Below are 16,235 nucleotides of genomic sequence, written 5' to 3'. Positions count from 1 at the left end.
TAGTAGGAATGTGTATTGAGTGCTCCACTAACCACCTGCCTTAGGATTAAAGAGAACTTGATTCAATTGGACAAATATTTGATTCCTTCCTTCTTTCCTTCCTTCATTCCTCCCTCCCTCCCTCCTCTCTCCCCTTCTCTCCTTTCTTTCTCTATTTCCATCAGGCGGACTTAAGATCCTCACTATGAAATGTCCTTATTAAACCAGGGGATGAATTGGGAATTAAAAGCATCATGAGATGAGTTTGCTTTACTTCCAGATTTCAACTTCAGCCACAACCTCCTGTCCTCCCAGGCATACTCCCATGCTGGGTTAGACAAGGGTAAATGAGGAAGGAGGGTGTCTGATTTACACCCATCAGGATCGAGGGCAGCCCCTCTCACCTAGTCCCACACCCCACCCCACCCCAACCCAACGCAGGGCAGAGAGCAAACATGCCCAGAGGACAGCAGAGAATGAGATCAGCTGGGCTCCATCTCCTCACTCAGGAAAGCGATTCAGAGAACACATGGGCTTGGTCAACAAGAGGGAGCAGGTGGTTTCTGAGGTTCTGGGAGAAGATTGGTACCACTGGAAACCATTGCATATGAATTTAAAGTTCAGTATTATTCCAGGAAGTCTGGCTGATAACATGATCTATTTGGATGCTAATATTACCTAAGTTATGAGGAAAAAGGAGCTTGTCTACAGGTACAATTCCTACTTCCTCTTTAGCGAAAGCTGATATTTCCAAGCTGGGAGGTGGGTGGGGAAGGAACCACAGACATGTTAAAACATCAACTGCCCAGTGATTTTTTCAGGCCCATTATTAGAGGAACTATGTCTTTATACATCACTCTTTGCCTTTGCTTTCTGCAGAAGTCACCTTGTGTGACTGGGAAAAGCCTGGGTGACCTGTGCTGTCCATTTATTTTCTTAGGCTTTTACAGAACGTCCAGTATTGATTATCTAACCTTGGACATTAATTTCCCATCACATTATATACAATATTAGGTCTTTCAATTTGAGGGAGTCATGCATAGCCCTGTTAAAAAATGTAATGCAAGAAAATTACACTTTTTGTTATTGGTATGTTATTAATATTTTAGTCCAAGTTTGGTTTCATAACTAATTCACTTTTTCTATTACCTGTGGAAAAAAATGGTACATCCTGTTGAAACAGGACATGCAAAAACAGTGAAAAGTAAAATGTACTACATTAACGCTGAGGGGTATTTTCTTTTTCCCCAAGAAGATAATTTGTGAACAATGAATTGCCTGGTTGGTGAGATGCATCACTCTCATTTACAGAATGATCAAGAATGGTAGCTAATAATTGGGAAAATATGGGAGATCAGTAAATGGGTATTTTATCCATGCCTTTGATTTTGAACTATGTCTTAAGTAGCCACGTGACCTTGGGAAAATCAGTTTACTTTGTTGAGTCATAATTTCCTTATTAACCCAATGAGAAAATTAAGCCAAATTATGTCAGTTTTGGTCCAATTCAAAAAATGTTACACTTCCATGATTCCTCTTTTGTTTCTTGAATCTGCTTCCTGATTCCATAAGCAAACATGTTGAGTGCCCTCTGCCAGGTGTGGGGTTCAGACGTCCCCCCTCCCCACCCAGGGGTGTGCCAGGCTGCTGGGTCTAATTTCAATTACCCAGCATAAGAGAACACTCATGTAGTCCTGAAATCTACCTGCATCCTCAGCATTCTCCACCTGAAGACAATGAGACTCTAGGCCTCCAGAAGTTTCTGAAAACCCTTTCAGGAGTTTCTGAAGGGGGTGAGAGTGGGTGAAAATTTGGGGAAAAAGTAAGAGACATATACCATAGTGATTTTCGTCAGCTTGTCAAGATCAGTGTCACTATTCAACTCTTGTTAATGCAGCTGGCAGGTCTCTGCTCTACGAAGGGTGGGAGGTTCTTTTCACCATCTTCCTTTTCAAGGTCATAGCCATGTTTTTCAGCTTCCCATATTGTGTACGGCTTCCTTCCCTCAGTGCCATCATCTCTTCTCAACGTCTTCTTTTCCTTCTCTGCTGCTCGCTCCTCCACCTTTTCCAGTAGAGCATTTGTTTTAACTTCTAGCTAGGGCATCTCAGACTTTGGTGTCTCGGTGTTATATAATTGGTGTCCAGCGATAATGTCAATCAACAGCCCTTGGTCAGAGCAGAAAGTCGCCAGGTTCTAGGCTAATTCTGGCTACTCCAAGCAGGAGCTGCAGGGCAAGGTCTAGAGCTGCTCTGGGAGCCTCAGGTGGGCATGTCGTGACCAGCAGAATCAGATATCACTGGGCTTGTCCCCAGGTGACCCACTCTCTCTCCAGCTAAGGCATTTAATCATGGGAGTGGAAAGGTGGAGAGCTGCTCTCTTCTCTGCCCATTTACCTGGGCGATTCCTCCTGTGAGAGATACAGCAACTGCTTACCTGCCAAAATCAATTGTCTAAATGGTTATCAAGAGCAGCAGGTGAACCAAAGCTTCACCTGCAATGGCACAGGGGAGGGGTCCCGGGGGAGGGCAGTAAGAGGGACCAGAGCCTCCTCAATGAGAGGGGAAGGAGAAACGCGATGCAGAAGGGCAACCGGGAAGTCAAGGGAAGCAGAATAATGCTGCCATTACTGTGGTGCAGCATCGTCTGGCCGGGCTGCTTGGAATTGGCTGGTGAAGAGTGGGCTATGGCGGCAAAGTGGTAAAAGCCAAGGCAGCCTAACAATGCTGTGCATCTACAGCATACGCCCTCTCTCATTTGTATCTAATTCTGTTTCAAGAAACATTGATTAAACATTTCCTCTCCTTGGGCAGTAGGCCATTTGTTGCATGGAGAGGACAAACATAAAGATGCCTTAGGATCCACTTTCTGGTTTCCAGAAACTCACAGCCAATAAAAATATTAAACACACACCCACATATATGTCATAATATATGATGATGTTTATACATTAAATATTATAAGAATTATATATAAATAAATATAAGATTATATATGTCATATAATACATGACAATGTTTAGCTATAAAAGATTACAAATGTATATGAAATGTATAGATAAGATTATGTCATATACATGATAATGTTTAATATGTAAAAGATTGTGTATATAAATGCATGTATAAAATATATCATATGACACATAACAGTGTTTGCCTGAGTCCAGAGATACATGATCCTGCAGGGACACAGCTAAGAAGTGTGTCTTCTTGCCCTGGGCAGGGTTTTGTGGGAATGATTCTGTCGATGAGGGTGTGTGAACTAGACAGAGAGGGACATGATGAGAGAGAAGCATTCCTGGTTAGAGGAAAAAATCATCGCCGCCTTCATTCGCTCACCCGACTCTGCCATTCTGCGCGCTGTCTTACCCACTGGCCTGGAGCCTGTGCAGCCCACCCTCCCCAGGGGACTGGGTGTTGCCCCATCAACTGTTGGAAGAGGAAGCAAGTGTGTAATGTATTAACCAAGTTTTACATATTTTCAATTGTCATTTTTGGTTTACAATAACTGTCTTCCGAATCCTTCCCTCCAAAAAAAGCCCTAGCTCTTGGTAAGGGTGTGTCGGCCAAGAGGGGTCCTGGCTGGTTCTCCAGCTGAGCCCCAAAGGGACCACAGCGTTACCAGAAGTGATGGTGGTCCAGAGCAGGGGACACATGGGGACGTGTCCTCCAGCCCGACTCTCAGCTGGGAGTGGAGCAGGTTTCCGAAGGGCACCTGGCACGAGGGCATAAGCCTAGCCCTGGCATCAAGGCAGAAGGCTCAGGGAGCGCCGGAGGGGAGACGTGACCCCTTGGTTGTTCCACTGTAGGCTTATAAGCATGTTGTTTCCACCTTAGAGACCCTGGCTTAGAAGCAATGGGATTATATTTCCTAATATATTTTTAAATAAATGTACAGGACCTTGTCAGTCCTCTGTTGCGTTTCCTGATCTCTAAATTCAGTGATCTGGGTGATCTCAGGGTTCCTGCACGTTGGGGACTGTTCTCTGGCTGATGCTAACGCTTTTTCTGGAGAGAGAGCGAAGGCTGAGTAGGAAAGGGGCACTGGCCCCAGGTGGATCCCAGGAAGGAGGTCGTTGGGGGAGGCTCCAGCCCGGTGTCCCTGCTGTCCCCCTGCAATGGCAAGGGCAGAGCCCCGCCAACCTGTCTCACCCCCATTTATCCTTTGCAGCAAATTGCCTCCTGCCTCCTAAACTTCTCTTACATTATGAATTTGCAAATGATTCTCTCAAATGCCATCTGAAGTGTTTGAACTGAGAAAAGATTTGAAATTCAGATTCAAACAAAAGATCTTTTAAAAGAACCAGGATGAAGAATCATTTTCCTTGCCATGTTTCCATGAATCATGATGAAATGAAAATGTAACTTATTTCAAATAAAGTAAATCAAACCAAGCATGACCTAAAAACTCCACAAACATTAAGAAAAATCTAATTATGCATTGGACTGCTGTCATTGTTTAATCTTCTTAAATATACTTACAATGCTCCAAATGGTTAGAAAAGAACTTTTTCTCATTGGAATAATTATTTAAAAAAAAAATTGGTTCCCAAAATAGAGATCTATGTGAACAGGGAAAAGAAAATTTTAAATCCTTTTAAAATAAGGATAAGACATGACATTAATAAAGAATTGCATGTCAAAAGTGAATTTGCATTGAGATAAAATAACAACAAAACAATAACAGAGCAGAGCTGTGATTCACAGAACTCACAAAAGTCTCCATCACTCCATTTTAGTTCAGCTGAACTGAACATTGATTAGCAGTTTCCTTGGAAAAAGGAAAAGACAGGATCAGCATCCAAAGACTAGGCCACTAGGCATAAACATCCATAAAAATAAATGGCATTTATATAGCAAACTTTATGCAAGGAATCTAAAGCAATATGCACAATGAACATATTAACCAATAGGAGCTGGTGGTCTTATTCCAACCGACTTCAGTAGGAGATGAAATCAAACACAGGTGAACTTCCTGTTTGCTGTGTCTACATGGTGTAGATGCTGCCTCTGCATGACCGTGAGGTGTTCTTGTGGCAGAGATAAGATGTGAGCTGTGACTAGATATGCAAATAGTCTAGTCCATGACACTTTCACAAATTGCCCTTGGAATAATATCTCAACATTGTTGCCACCATTCTAATTCAAACCTCATCTTGTTACTTTGCCTTAACTATTAATATTATGCCAATTCAGAAGAGATTTCTTTACCCTATCTGGAAAATCAAAGTTATTTTATAAGAACAGGAAAAAAAGGAGAATATAAATAATACACCTTGAAAAATGAAACAAATAAAAGGGTATGGCTTTGTATTCTTTAAAGTTGATATTAGAAATAATAGACAAATCTCTGAACACAGGGGTTATTATGGAATTTCTGCATCTTAAAAAGCCTGAAGACCCACCTAATTCCAACTCTCTTTTCCATGTTCACTTTGGCATTTTATAAAGTGTTTACACACCTGGAGTTCAAGACATTGAAATTCTGATATGTTCAGTGGGTAATAAAAAGGATACATTGTGAGAAAATTAAACTTCTGTAATACTAAGAGAAGGTTTTGCTATAAAACTCGTATCAAATGTTGAAGAGTCACACTGTTGGGAATCGATGAGATAGTATGGAGGTGTTTTTCAAAGCATGTGAGTGTGTGTTTGTGTGAAACATTCTCCTTTACAAGTAACAGAAGCAAGTAGAACACGTTTCCTTGCAGCACAATTATATGATTTTGTCAACAGCCCAAAAAAACAATCTCCCAATAATGTTTTCCTCAGCTTCTCATTCTCCCTTGACTAAATTACACCGTGGCTTTGAATTAAAATCTGACACTTTTTAGGTGGATTAAACCTCTTATTTCCAATATACTATCCTTTTATTTTTTATTTTTTGCCTCCTGATAATAACACTTTAAATACCCAGATATTATGAGCTCTCTTCTATATTTTCTTTCAATATAAAACATTAAATAGAATATTCTAAATCTCCTTAATCTGAGAGCACATCAGTATTGCTTTCTTCCTTACTCAAAACTGTCATACAAATATTTAAAACAATGCAAAATCCACAACATTCATTGAGTGTTTACTGTTTTCCTATGAAACAAGCTCATGCCAGTATTCACAACCCAAAAGAGGTGGTTACACTAGAGATGAGATAACAGATCCAGGGCATTTAAGTAGCAAGGGGCTGAGTTGGCCTTTGGGTCGTGGCTGTCAGGCACCAGATCTTGGGCTCCAAACCACTTTATCCTAATCTTTCTACGGCACAGACATGTTTAGCAGCATCTCAGACGTGTGAACCAGTTTCCTAAGTCTCTTAATTAAAGTGGGATGCAGCAAGCTCATTGCAGTATGCGTTGTTCACATTTCCACTGGTCACAGAAGAAAGGCAGTCAGGCATGATTCATTCAACTGAATGACACATTGTGTCATTGTGGCAACCGTCACTACCCCATTCACCAGAGTCTTTAGTCCCAGCATTCTTGCCAGAATGAATGAATACATTGCACAGAGTAAAGTCTTCATTAGATGGAAAATGACCCAAGAATTACCTTAATATATGATCCCAAAGTAAATTGTATGAATGAGAAACCACTGTTTCACTATTTCAAATCAATTGCACTCCTAGTTGTATACCCAAGAGAAATGAAAACATAGACGCACACAGAAACCTGTGCTGATAGCAGCTTATTCACAACAGCTTAAAGTTGGAGACAGCCAGAAAGTCCATCAATGGGTGAATGGATAAACAAAATGTGGTACATACCTACAATGGAATATTACTCAACCATTAAAAGGAATGAGGTTTTGGTACACGCTACATAAAACATGGATGAGCCTTGAAGACAGACACAAAAGATGACATATTGCATCACTCCATTTATAGGAATAGGTGTATCCATAGAGACAGAAGGCAGATTAAAGGTTACCAGGAGATGAAAGGAGGGTGAATAGGGAGTGGATTAGTTAACGGGTATGGGGTGATTGTATGAAGTGATAGAAACGTTTTGATACTAGAGAGAGCTGGTGGTTGTACAACATTGTAAATACATTTAAGTACACTGAATGACCATAGAATTTTACAATTAAAAAGGTTAATTATATGTCTTTTTAAATTTTGCCTCAACATAAAAGGAATAGAGAATCTGAGTGAGTGTTTGCATTAAAAAAGGTATTGGATGAAAAGCAAAAAAAAAAAAAAAAAAAAAGGCAAAATACATATAATCCATGGTTGATATGGGGACTTAATTCATGTAACTTCTTGATTCAACCTTAACATTTAAGTTTTTCCCTAGTGCAGAACCAAACTTAAAGCTCCAGAAAAAGGTATTTCATAGACCTTCCTCTTTCCAATATTTCTTAGAAATATTTTTTTGTGATTTGGGGGAGTTCCATAACCTTTCTGGGTTTTAGGGCCCTATTAGTTAAAGTGGGTACATATGTCACATCGTTGTTCTGAGGATTAAATTGGATAAGGGATGTGAAATTTATGTTTAATATAATATTCTCTTGGGAGGTTAATGAACAAGACCAAGGTAGAGGATATCTGCTAATTTGTCACCTTCACTTTTAGGAGAACTTCCTCCAATTGTGTGTTTTCTAGTCCTTTGAATCCAGCTATCTCTACATTGCATGGCAACTTCCTAATTCTACCCACTCCCGTCACCAAACAACACACATTCCATAAGAAGTATTCCCAGTTCTGGAGAGTGGCCAGGAATAAGCACATGAGACCCTTGGCTCCATCCGGGAGAGGCTGGTCCTCCATTGTCTCATGCAGAGACCAGGCCTGTTTTGGGGGGCACCTGACACCCTTTGATGGAAACACCCACCATCAAATGGAAAGGTATCTTGATGGATCCTAGCATCCAGGTGACTTGCTGGACCTGCCATTCCTTCCTGGTTGAGCTTATGGGGGTCCCCAACATCACTGAGAGTCACAGCCATCCTTCTGGGCAGAGACTTTCATTATGTGCTGGTAACCTTCCGGTGGATGGATCCAACTAAGATTTTTAAATAACTTAATGATAGAATAGAATAGCATAGAACGTATCAGAATACAGCACAAATAATAAATGTGGATTTGTTTTGTGAGACTTTGGCCACTGGTATGTATAATGTGTATAAATGTATATATGTAAAGATACTGGGTTGCATGATATATAGCTATTTTTTGCAACTTGTCTCCCAAATTAAAACTACTATGTTTAATGAGGAATGGTGAGAATGTGGTACTTGGGTGAATGGTATGAACCAGACAAGGTCTTAAAATCAATGGCTTAGCTCTCTACACTCTATTTCAACTCTAAGATGCTCATTGGTACTCTTCATAACCTTTTGGAAATCAGGATACATCTTACAATCGATTTGTAGATTTAATGTAGTTCTTTTCTGTTTGTTTCCTGAAAAGCTATTAATAAGTCAATAAAATGTCTCAGAATCATTGCTCTTTGAAAATCAACAACATAGAGAGTGTACTCCCAAGCCTCCAGCATTAGGAGATGAAATGACTCTTAATGTGACATAAATCCTACTTATTAAACAGGGGAAAATGGAGTGTCCTGTTGTAATGACACAAGCTGCATCGACTCCAGAAGTCAGTATTAATCGTTCTCCAAATGCAAGGAAATGTTAGAGAGCTGCACAGCATCGCCCCAGTGGCGATCAAGATTTAAAAAATTCAACTCTCTTTGGGTCTTTGTTTCAGGAACAAATTATTTATAGTTCAATTCCATTTTAGCATCTTCCTTTCTGAAAGATACCAGAGCACATTTAAGTGACAAATTTCCTATACTTGGAAATGGACTCTATTTATTTTGTGGTTAATGACACAATGAATAACTTGGTGTTTAGCCATTGTTTTCTTGTTTTGTTTTATTTTAAATTATTTCATTAGAACCAGTTCTCAGACACAGGATTACTGGATCAAATTTAATGTTATTTATTCATGTTGCCAAGCTATCTATTAAATGTGCAATGCTAATTATAAATACTAACAGTCTATGAGTATACCTGTTTCACAATCAACTCATCAGCTTTATTTATTTGGTTAATTTCAGAAATATAAAACATTGCAACATCGTTTTATTCTGCATTTCTTTGATTGTTGGCTTGAGTATATTTTATGTGTGTTTCTTTACTAATTGTGCTGGTGAGAACACTTTCAAGTTACTAGGGGTATAGAATTGAACAATTCTATAGATAAGATTGCTATCTTCTGTGATGGTTTGAGTCCTCTGGGAAGCAGACAAAAGACGGAGTCAGGAGTGCAGGAGACATACGAGGGTGGGGAAACCAGGGGTTAATAAAGAGGGGAGGGGAGAGGAGTAGCAGGAAAAGCCCTCAGACCAGACACATGTGAAAGGAGAGAGGGAAGGAGGCTGGGGCAGGAGGTGCCAACTGTGTTGGTGCTTTCACAGAGACTTGGCCAGGCCCCTGGGAGTCTCAGAACAAAGACTGACCTTAGAGTCAGGCGGGAATGTTGCAGCTCCAGTTCTCCCGGGATGGGCATCCCAGGAGACCAGGACTTCAGCCTAAACATGGCACGGGCAGGCTGGCACCGAACGGTGCTCCGTGCAGCAGGTTATCCCTGAAGGCAGAGGTGAGTGGTGCACTGTCCTAGTGATCAAACCCTCGTATAGCTTACCATTTAGTCAGGAGGAGGAGTTTTGGTTTGCTAAAGCTGATAAAATGCAATATACCAGAAATGGGCTGGCTTTGAAAATGGGGATTGGTTAACTTACAAGCTGACAGCTCCAAGGCACCAACAGGACAACACCTGGGCTCTGAAGACAGCTGCTGGCACCCTCGGCTCCTCCGTCTCATGGGAAGGCACATAGCGCACCTGCCAGTCTCTCTTCTCTAGTTGCTTCCAGCTTCCGGCTTCAGTGGCTTCCTCTGTAAGCTTCTGCATGTTTCTTTTAGCTTCCGTCTCTCTTAACTTCTGCATGTCCTTCTCTCTAAACTTCTCTGGGGCTTTCTTCTGTTTTTTATCCTCTTATAAAGGACCCCAGTAGGAGGATTAAGACCCACCTTGAATGAGGTGGGTCACATCCCAGTTGAAATAACCTAATCTAAAGCTCCCACCTATAATATGTCTGTACCCATGGGAGTGGATTAAAAGAACGTGATCTTTTCTGGGGTACACACAGCTTCAAACCATCACAGAAGGGAAATAAGGAAAGAAGTAAAAACACTGCATTCCAGATGATGATAAGGGCTGTAGAGAAAAATAAAGCAAAGAAAGATGCATATGAAGGGAGGGAGTTATAATTTGAAAGACTTGGTATGGAAGTCTTCAATGGCAAGTGCCATTTGAGGAGATCTGAAGGAGGTGAGGCGAGAGCCATATGAAGAGCTGGGAGAGAGATCTCCAGGCAGAGGGAATGCACATGCAAAGGCCCTGTGGTAGAAGATCCCCGGGCAAGTCGGAGGTGGTCAGCATAGCTGAGACGAGGGTGAGAGAGCCCTGTGAAGGCAGAAGGAGATGCAGTCTGAAGATGCAGTAGGTCTGTATGTTTGTTAGGATGCCACTACAGGGGCTTTTGGCTGGAAAAGTGACATGTCTCGGCATGGCCCTGGCAGCTTGAAGGAGTGCGGGTTGCACAGGAGCACGGTGGATGTACGGAGACCCGTAGCCACCCAGGAGAGCAATAGGAGTACTGGAGGAGTACAGGAGGCAAATGGTCAGTTGAGTATGGTGGGGAGAGAATGAGACATGTCAAGCCCATGTTTTTTGACCTGAGAAATGTTTCCTATGGAGTTGTTGCAATGGAGGTTGCAAAGGCTGGGGGAAGAGCCAATCAGAGAGATTTGAGCAAAGAGAAGGTGAACCGTCTATTAGACAACGGGTGGAGGGTCCAATGGGCTGCTGCACCGAGGAGTCTGGAGTTGAGACAGATGCTCTGGATGGTCCTGTGGTCAGTGGCATGCAAATCAGGGTGTCCCCAGCATGGTAGAGAAGTGGAGGGCTGGGCTCTGGGTGTCCCAATGACGAGGGGTGCAGAGGAATGGGGTGTTGGCAGATGGGGAAGTGGGGAGAAGGAGCATAGTTTTCAGATGGTAGAAATAAGCATGTTTGCTGTTTGGGAAGATTAAGAGGATGGGGAAACCTGAGCATTCTGGGGAGAGGCGGGAAGATGGCTGAGGTTCATCCTTGACTGGGCAAGGGGACTGGGGTTCACAGATTGCTTTTCCAGCCTGATTACTTGGTGTTTTCAACACACAGGCCACTCTGATCTACTTGTGGTTTCTTGAACACAGGATGTATGATGTCTTGGGGGCACTTTCACATCTTCTGCAACCAACTGAAATCTATAGCTCAGGGATCAGCCCCTCCACACAGCCTCAGTGACATGCCTTCCAGCAAAGGAAAGCAATTTCTGTAATACCAGGTTCACACCTGTAAATCCCACCCCCTCTGTTTCTCTTCATTCATCTGCCGTCTACACAAGAGCATGAGCTCTCAAGAAACAAAAGGTTGTTTTCTTTATCTGCTTGTATCTTTAATGCTCAAAATGTTTGATTTCTAATAAGAACTCAATCATATGTTAGTTTGTTTGATTGACTATTTACTTGGGTCTTAATGACCTTCTGATTGTATTACATGGGATTTTATAATATGCAGAATTTTGGGGAAATATTTAAGAGACGTATTTCCGAGTTTAAATGTTGATATTCCTGTTTTTTTAATTTTTAAATTGGAAAGTATTTTATTGTATATTAAAACATAAAGGCATATCTTTAAGATCATATATAACTATGCTTTTTATAAAATGTTACACAGGTAATCCATAGAAACAATTTTTATCCAGGAAAAAAATTCAACCCTACAGATAATGCTGCACCCCCTTGGAAGCCCACTCACAATTCCCTCTTCTTCTCCTTCTCCCCGCACGTCACTACTATCATTTGGTGGATATACGTTCATGGTTTCTTTCCTATGCATTTCTGTACATGTGCATGCACTCCTGGTAGATATACAGGAGTATTGGCCAGCAGCCATGGGTATCCAGTTTATTTGACCTTTCATCTATTGATGGATATGTAGGTTGTTCCCAGTCTTTCAACAATGAAAACCCCATTGGGTCAATGCAACCTTGTATCAACATCCCTCCCTATTTCCCTCCTTTATTTTTCTCAGAACACTCATAACTGCCTGGCCTTATGGGACATATTTATTTGTTTACTTAATCATGATCTGCCTTCTCCATTAGAGGGTTAGTTCCTTGAGAGTGGGGAGATGTCTGTTTTGCATTGAAAAAATAAGAGCTGACCTGATGGCAGCCAGACTAATGTTTACAACTGAACACATGAAAGATGCTCAGTCAAGACCACAAGACAGAAGCAAAGCCATGCCACAGGCACAAAGTGGCCAAACATTTCTGTCATTCTGACTTCAAGGAGACCGATGGCAACTTGGCTCCTCAGTCCTCCTGGATGTTATATAAAAATTAAGACTCCATATTGCAAACTGCCCTTGCTTCTTAATATCAACCAGTCCTGGAAAAGCCCCTGATTCCTTGCTCACCCAGCACAAGCCCAAAGCCTCTAGGAGACCCCTGTCCTGTCCCCCTACCACACTTGCCCAGCGTGCCTCTGAGATGCTTGCTCCCTGCTGCAGTGAGACAATAAACCTGATTATTTACCTGGGAGTGTTCCTGGTGGTTTTCATAGGGATTCAACAGAGTCCTCAATGCCCAGCTAGTTCTAGGTATGAGATGGGCACGCAATAAATATTTTTTGAGTGAATTAATGAATAAGAGCATCGGAACTTCTGGCCACAGGTTATATGCATTTTACATTTCCCTGCAAAGTGAGTATAAAAAATTACTTAGTGGGTTAGAGAATATTCATTTCCCTATACTCATTATTATCAAACTTTTTAGCTTTTCCAATGTGATAGATAAAACTAAACCTTGTTGCTGTTTTCCTTGGTTTTCTCCAGTGAGCATTGTATAATCAGATTCTTTCCTGATAATTTGTATTTTCTCTGCTTCGAGTTGCCAGTTCATATTCTTTCTCGTTTTATTGTTCTTTATCTTATTGTTGAGTGTTTTATTAATTCTGTTTTGCAATCCTTTTGACTACACATTGAAAATATACCCAAACCTATTGAATCTTTAATTTATAGTTGTCAATTGTTTTATATTTAAGTTTTTAATTTATTTATGACTTTGGCTGGGCTCCCCAGAGTTGAAAATTCCTATATGATTGACTTATTAAGAAAGTGCATCCAGGGGAAACCATAAGGAAGTGGGAGAAGCAGGATAGGAAACAGGCAAATGCAAGCAGTGGTGTGAACCTAGGCGGGGTCCCAGGCCTGCCTGGTCTTCCGGGGAGCCCTGGAGTATGAATTGCACCCCACAGTGGCCTGCCTGCAAGCAAGGGAGCTGCACCTTCACAGTCCTGCCTGAAGAGGTCGTGACTAGGGCTGTGACCGCCCAAGTGTGCAGAAGCATCTTCAGGAGCTCGAGGGCGAATAAGGGGGAGGTGAGGGTATCTGGGCAGCACAACATAGTGTCCTCTATTCTTTCTCTGGTAGTGAATTTTGTAAAAGGAGAATTGTTTTGATGGATCTAATCATTTATTCCAATAAGAGCTCTTAGTTAATCTTTTTGCCTTGTACTTTTATTTATGGTTACCCATCATACTTCCAATTCTTAGGAATTATTGTGCCTATTTCTGTGCTCTTATTTATTTTCACTTGAGCACACTTCTGTTTCAGCCATTAGGTAAAAGGAGGGGCTGCCTGCTCAGATTCTGGCTTCCCCACTTCCTGATGAAAGACAAATGATCGAAAGTGTTAGAATAACAGAGGACCCCCAAATAACACGAGCTCCCATTTTTCTAAGGAGAATGTGAAATAAAACTGCTTTTGGCCAAATTAAATGCATTAATTTTTCTGTGGCATGGTTGAAATTGATTTTTAACTAATGAGTTTACTTTCGCCTGCATGTTTAAATTTTTATCAAGTAATCCAATATGTTAATTTAAAAAAGATTCATTTTTTTGCTCTCTTTATTGTCCTGGAACAATTTGATTTAAACTCTTCACACTGAAATACTGTTTTCACTATCACAGTAAACATTTCCTAAGTCATCTGTTACAATTTTCCAGAGAATATTGTGTTCACTTTGATTTAAATATTTGTGATAGTGACCTTCAGAATTCATTCATCATGTTGACGTGAGTCTACTTTAAAATAAAGTAACCGACTTTTCTAAGGTAGGTAGCTGTCCAATCTCTCCATCTAGTAAACAGTGGACTGGTTTCCAATCCAGGTCTGTGTAGTTTTAGAGCCGTATTTTCAACAACCCTGGTCAATATTTCATTCCTTCTTAGTCTTCTTTCTGTCAAAATGTTCTTCTTGATGAATTTTAAAAGTCTTTCCTAATATTCCATGAAAAATCATACTCAAACCTAGTGGAATCCATAAATTAACCTGATAAAAACTGACATAATCATATTTCAACCTCCAACTTAGAAAGTGGCACATCTATCTCTTTATTCAAGCCTTTTATACTTCCCAATAAACTTTAGTCATTTCTTTTATAAAGGTCACACAACTTTTCTTAAATTTATTTCTAAATATTTAACATTTTCATTTCTATTGTAAATAGAATTCCCTTATAAATGATGCATTCCAGCTTACTGCTGGTATGGGAGAATGTAATTGATTTTAGGTATATTTATTTCGTATCTTCCCAATCCATGAAATTTTTATTAGGTCTAAAGTTTTCTAACTGAAATATTTAATCTTTCCAAGGATGTGATTATACTAATCATGACTTGTTTTGTTCTTTGCACTTTAATTCTAAACCATACTTGTGTTTCCTACACCAAGGAGACTAATTAAAGCAGAGACACTCACCAAGACCCACTCCCGGCAGCTGTGGGATCCAGAATGAGGGAGCCCCAGGTTGGAAGCTGGAAAATGGCCTTGAAGAGATCCAGGTCCTCATCCCTGGAACACCTGAATTTTTGCTTTAATTAAAAAAGTGTCTTTGCAGGTATGATTGCATCAAGGATCTTGAGAGGAAGATTATCCCTGTGCAGTCACAGGTGTCCTTAAAAGGACGCAGGCGGAGACTGCACCTGGGCACAGAGAAGGCCACGTGCAGAAGTGGAGGGAGGTGGAGTCAGAGAGAGCAGATGCTGGGCTGCCGACCTTGAAGTTGAAAGAAGTCGTGAGCCCAGGGATGTAAGGAGGGCAGCTCTAGAAGCTGCAAAAGCAGGGAAATGGATTCTCCCCTAAGGCCTCCTACCTATGCCTGGATTTTGGACTGGTGAGTCTGATTCCAGACTTCTGACATCTAGAACTATAAAAGGAAAATCGCGTGTTGTTTCAGGACACCCAGTTGGTGGTCATTTGTTTCAGCACCACAGGAAGCTCCTACCCTTGGGACCCAGGCTGTGTGGGGTCCAGGAGCCCCCTCTTGGTCATCCTCCGGCTGGCTGCTCATAGACGTGCTTTGCCAAAATCCCAGCTTACCTTCTTCAGTCTACTCAGTTTCTGGATCTCTTGTTAGTTCAACCAAGAAGCACAGAGGAAAATATCTCAAATTTCCAAGACAGGAATTTTTTCCCAGTTCATTTCTAAGACCAGGCTTGGACAGGTGGCAGCAGTGCTGCTCTGGACGGTCGTCTTCCCAGCCTTCCCCGACACTAGCCACCCGGTGCTCTCCCTGGAGCTGGGATGTCAGCACAAATGGTTTCCCTTGGAAGGGACAGTGAAAGGCAAGGACCTTTTCATGCCTAGACCAGTCACGTTTTGTTTTATATCCTAAAGACCTGTCCCCAAGTTCCAGTTCAGAGAGGGTCGTTGCGCATTACAGGAGCCCAGCTCAAACTGGCTGAAGTGGAACCGGGAATTTCCTCTCTGGGTGAATTCAGGGTCCTGTAGATCCCCTAATGGCAGAAGGAGAGGGGTGCACCTGGTAACTGGAGCTAAGGAGGGGATCCTGTCTGGAGTGCTCGGTGGGCCCTCCTGACCCCCCACCCTGACCCAGCCTGGAGCTGACTTCGCATCCTCATTAACACACACGGTTCTTCACACGGCAGGGCGAGGCCACTGAAGGGCCCCTGGGATTTGTACCTTCCAAATTCAGCCACAAAAGAAGCTTCCTAACACTTGCTCCACTCCTGCATGCAAAGTCCTGAGAAGGGATTCACCTTATGCAGATATCAACCCCTGGATTAAAACAACAACAACAACATGACGTGGCCAGAAGGTGGGGGTTGAGAGGGAACATGGCAGCC

The sequence above is a fragment of the Choloepus didactylus genome, chromosome 11 (assembly GCF_015220235.1).
Source record: "Choloepus didactylus isolate mChoDid1 chromosome 11, mChoDid1.pri, whole genome shotgun sequence".
Taxonomy (NCBI): Eukaryota; Metazoa; Chordata; class Mammalia; order Pilosa; family Megalonychidae; genus Choloepus; species Choloepus didactylus.
Note: the sequence above shows the minus strand (reverse complement) of the source record.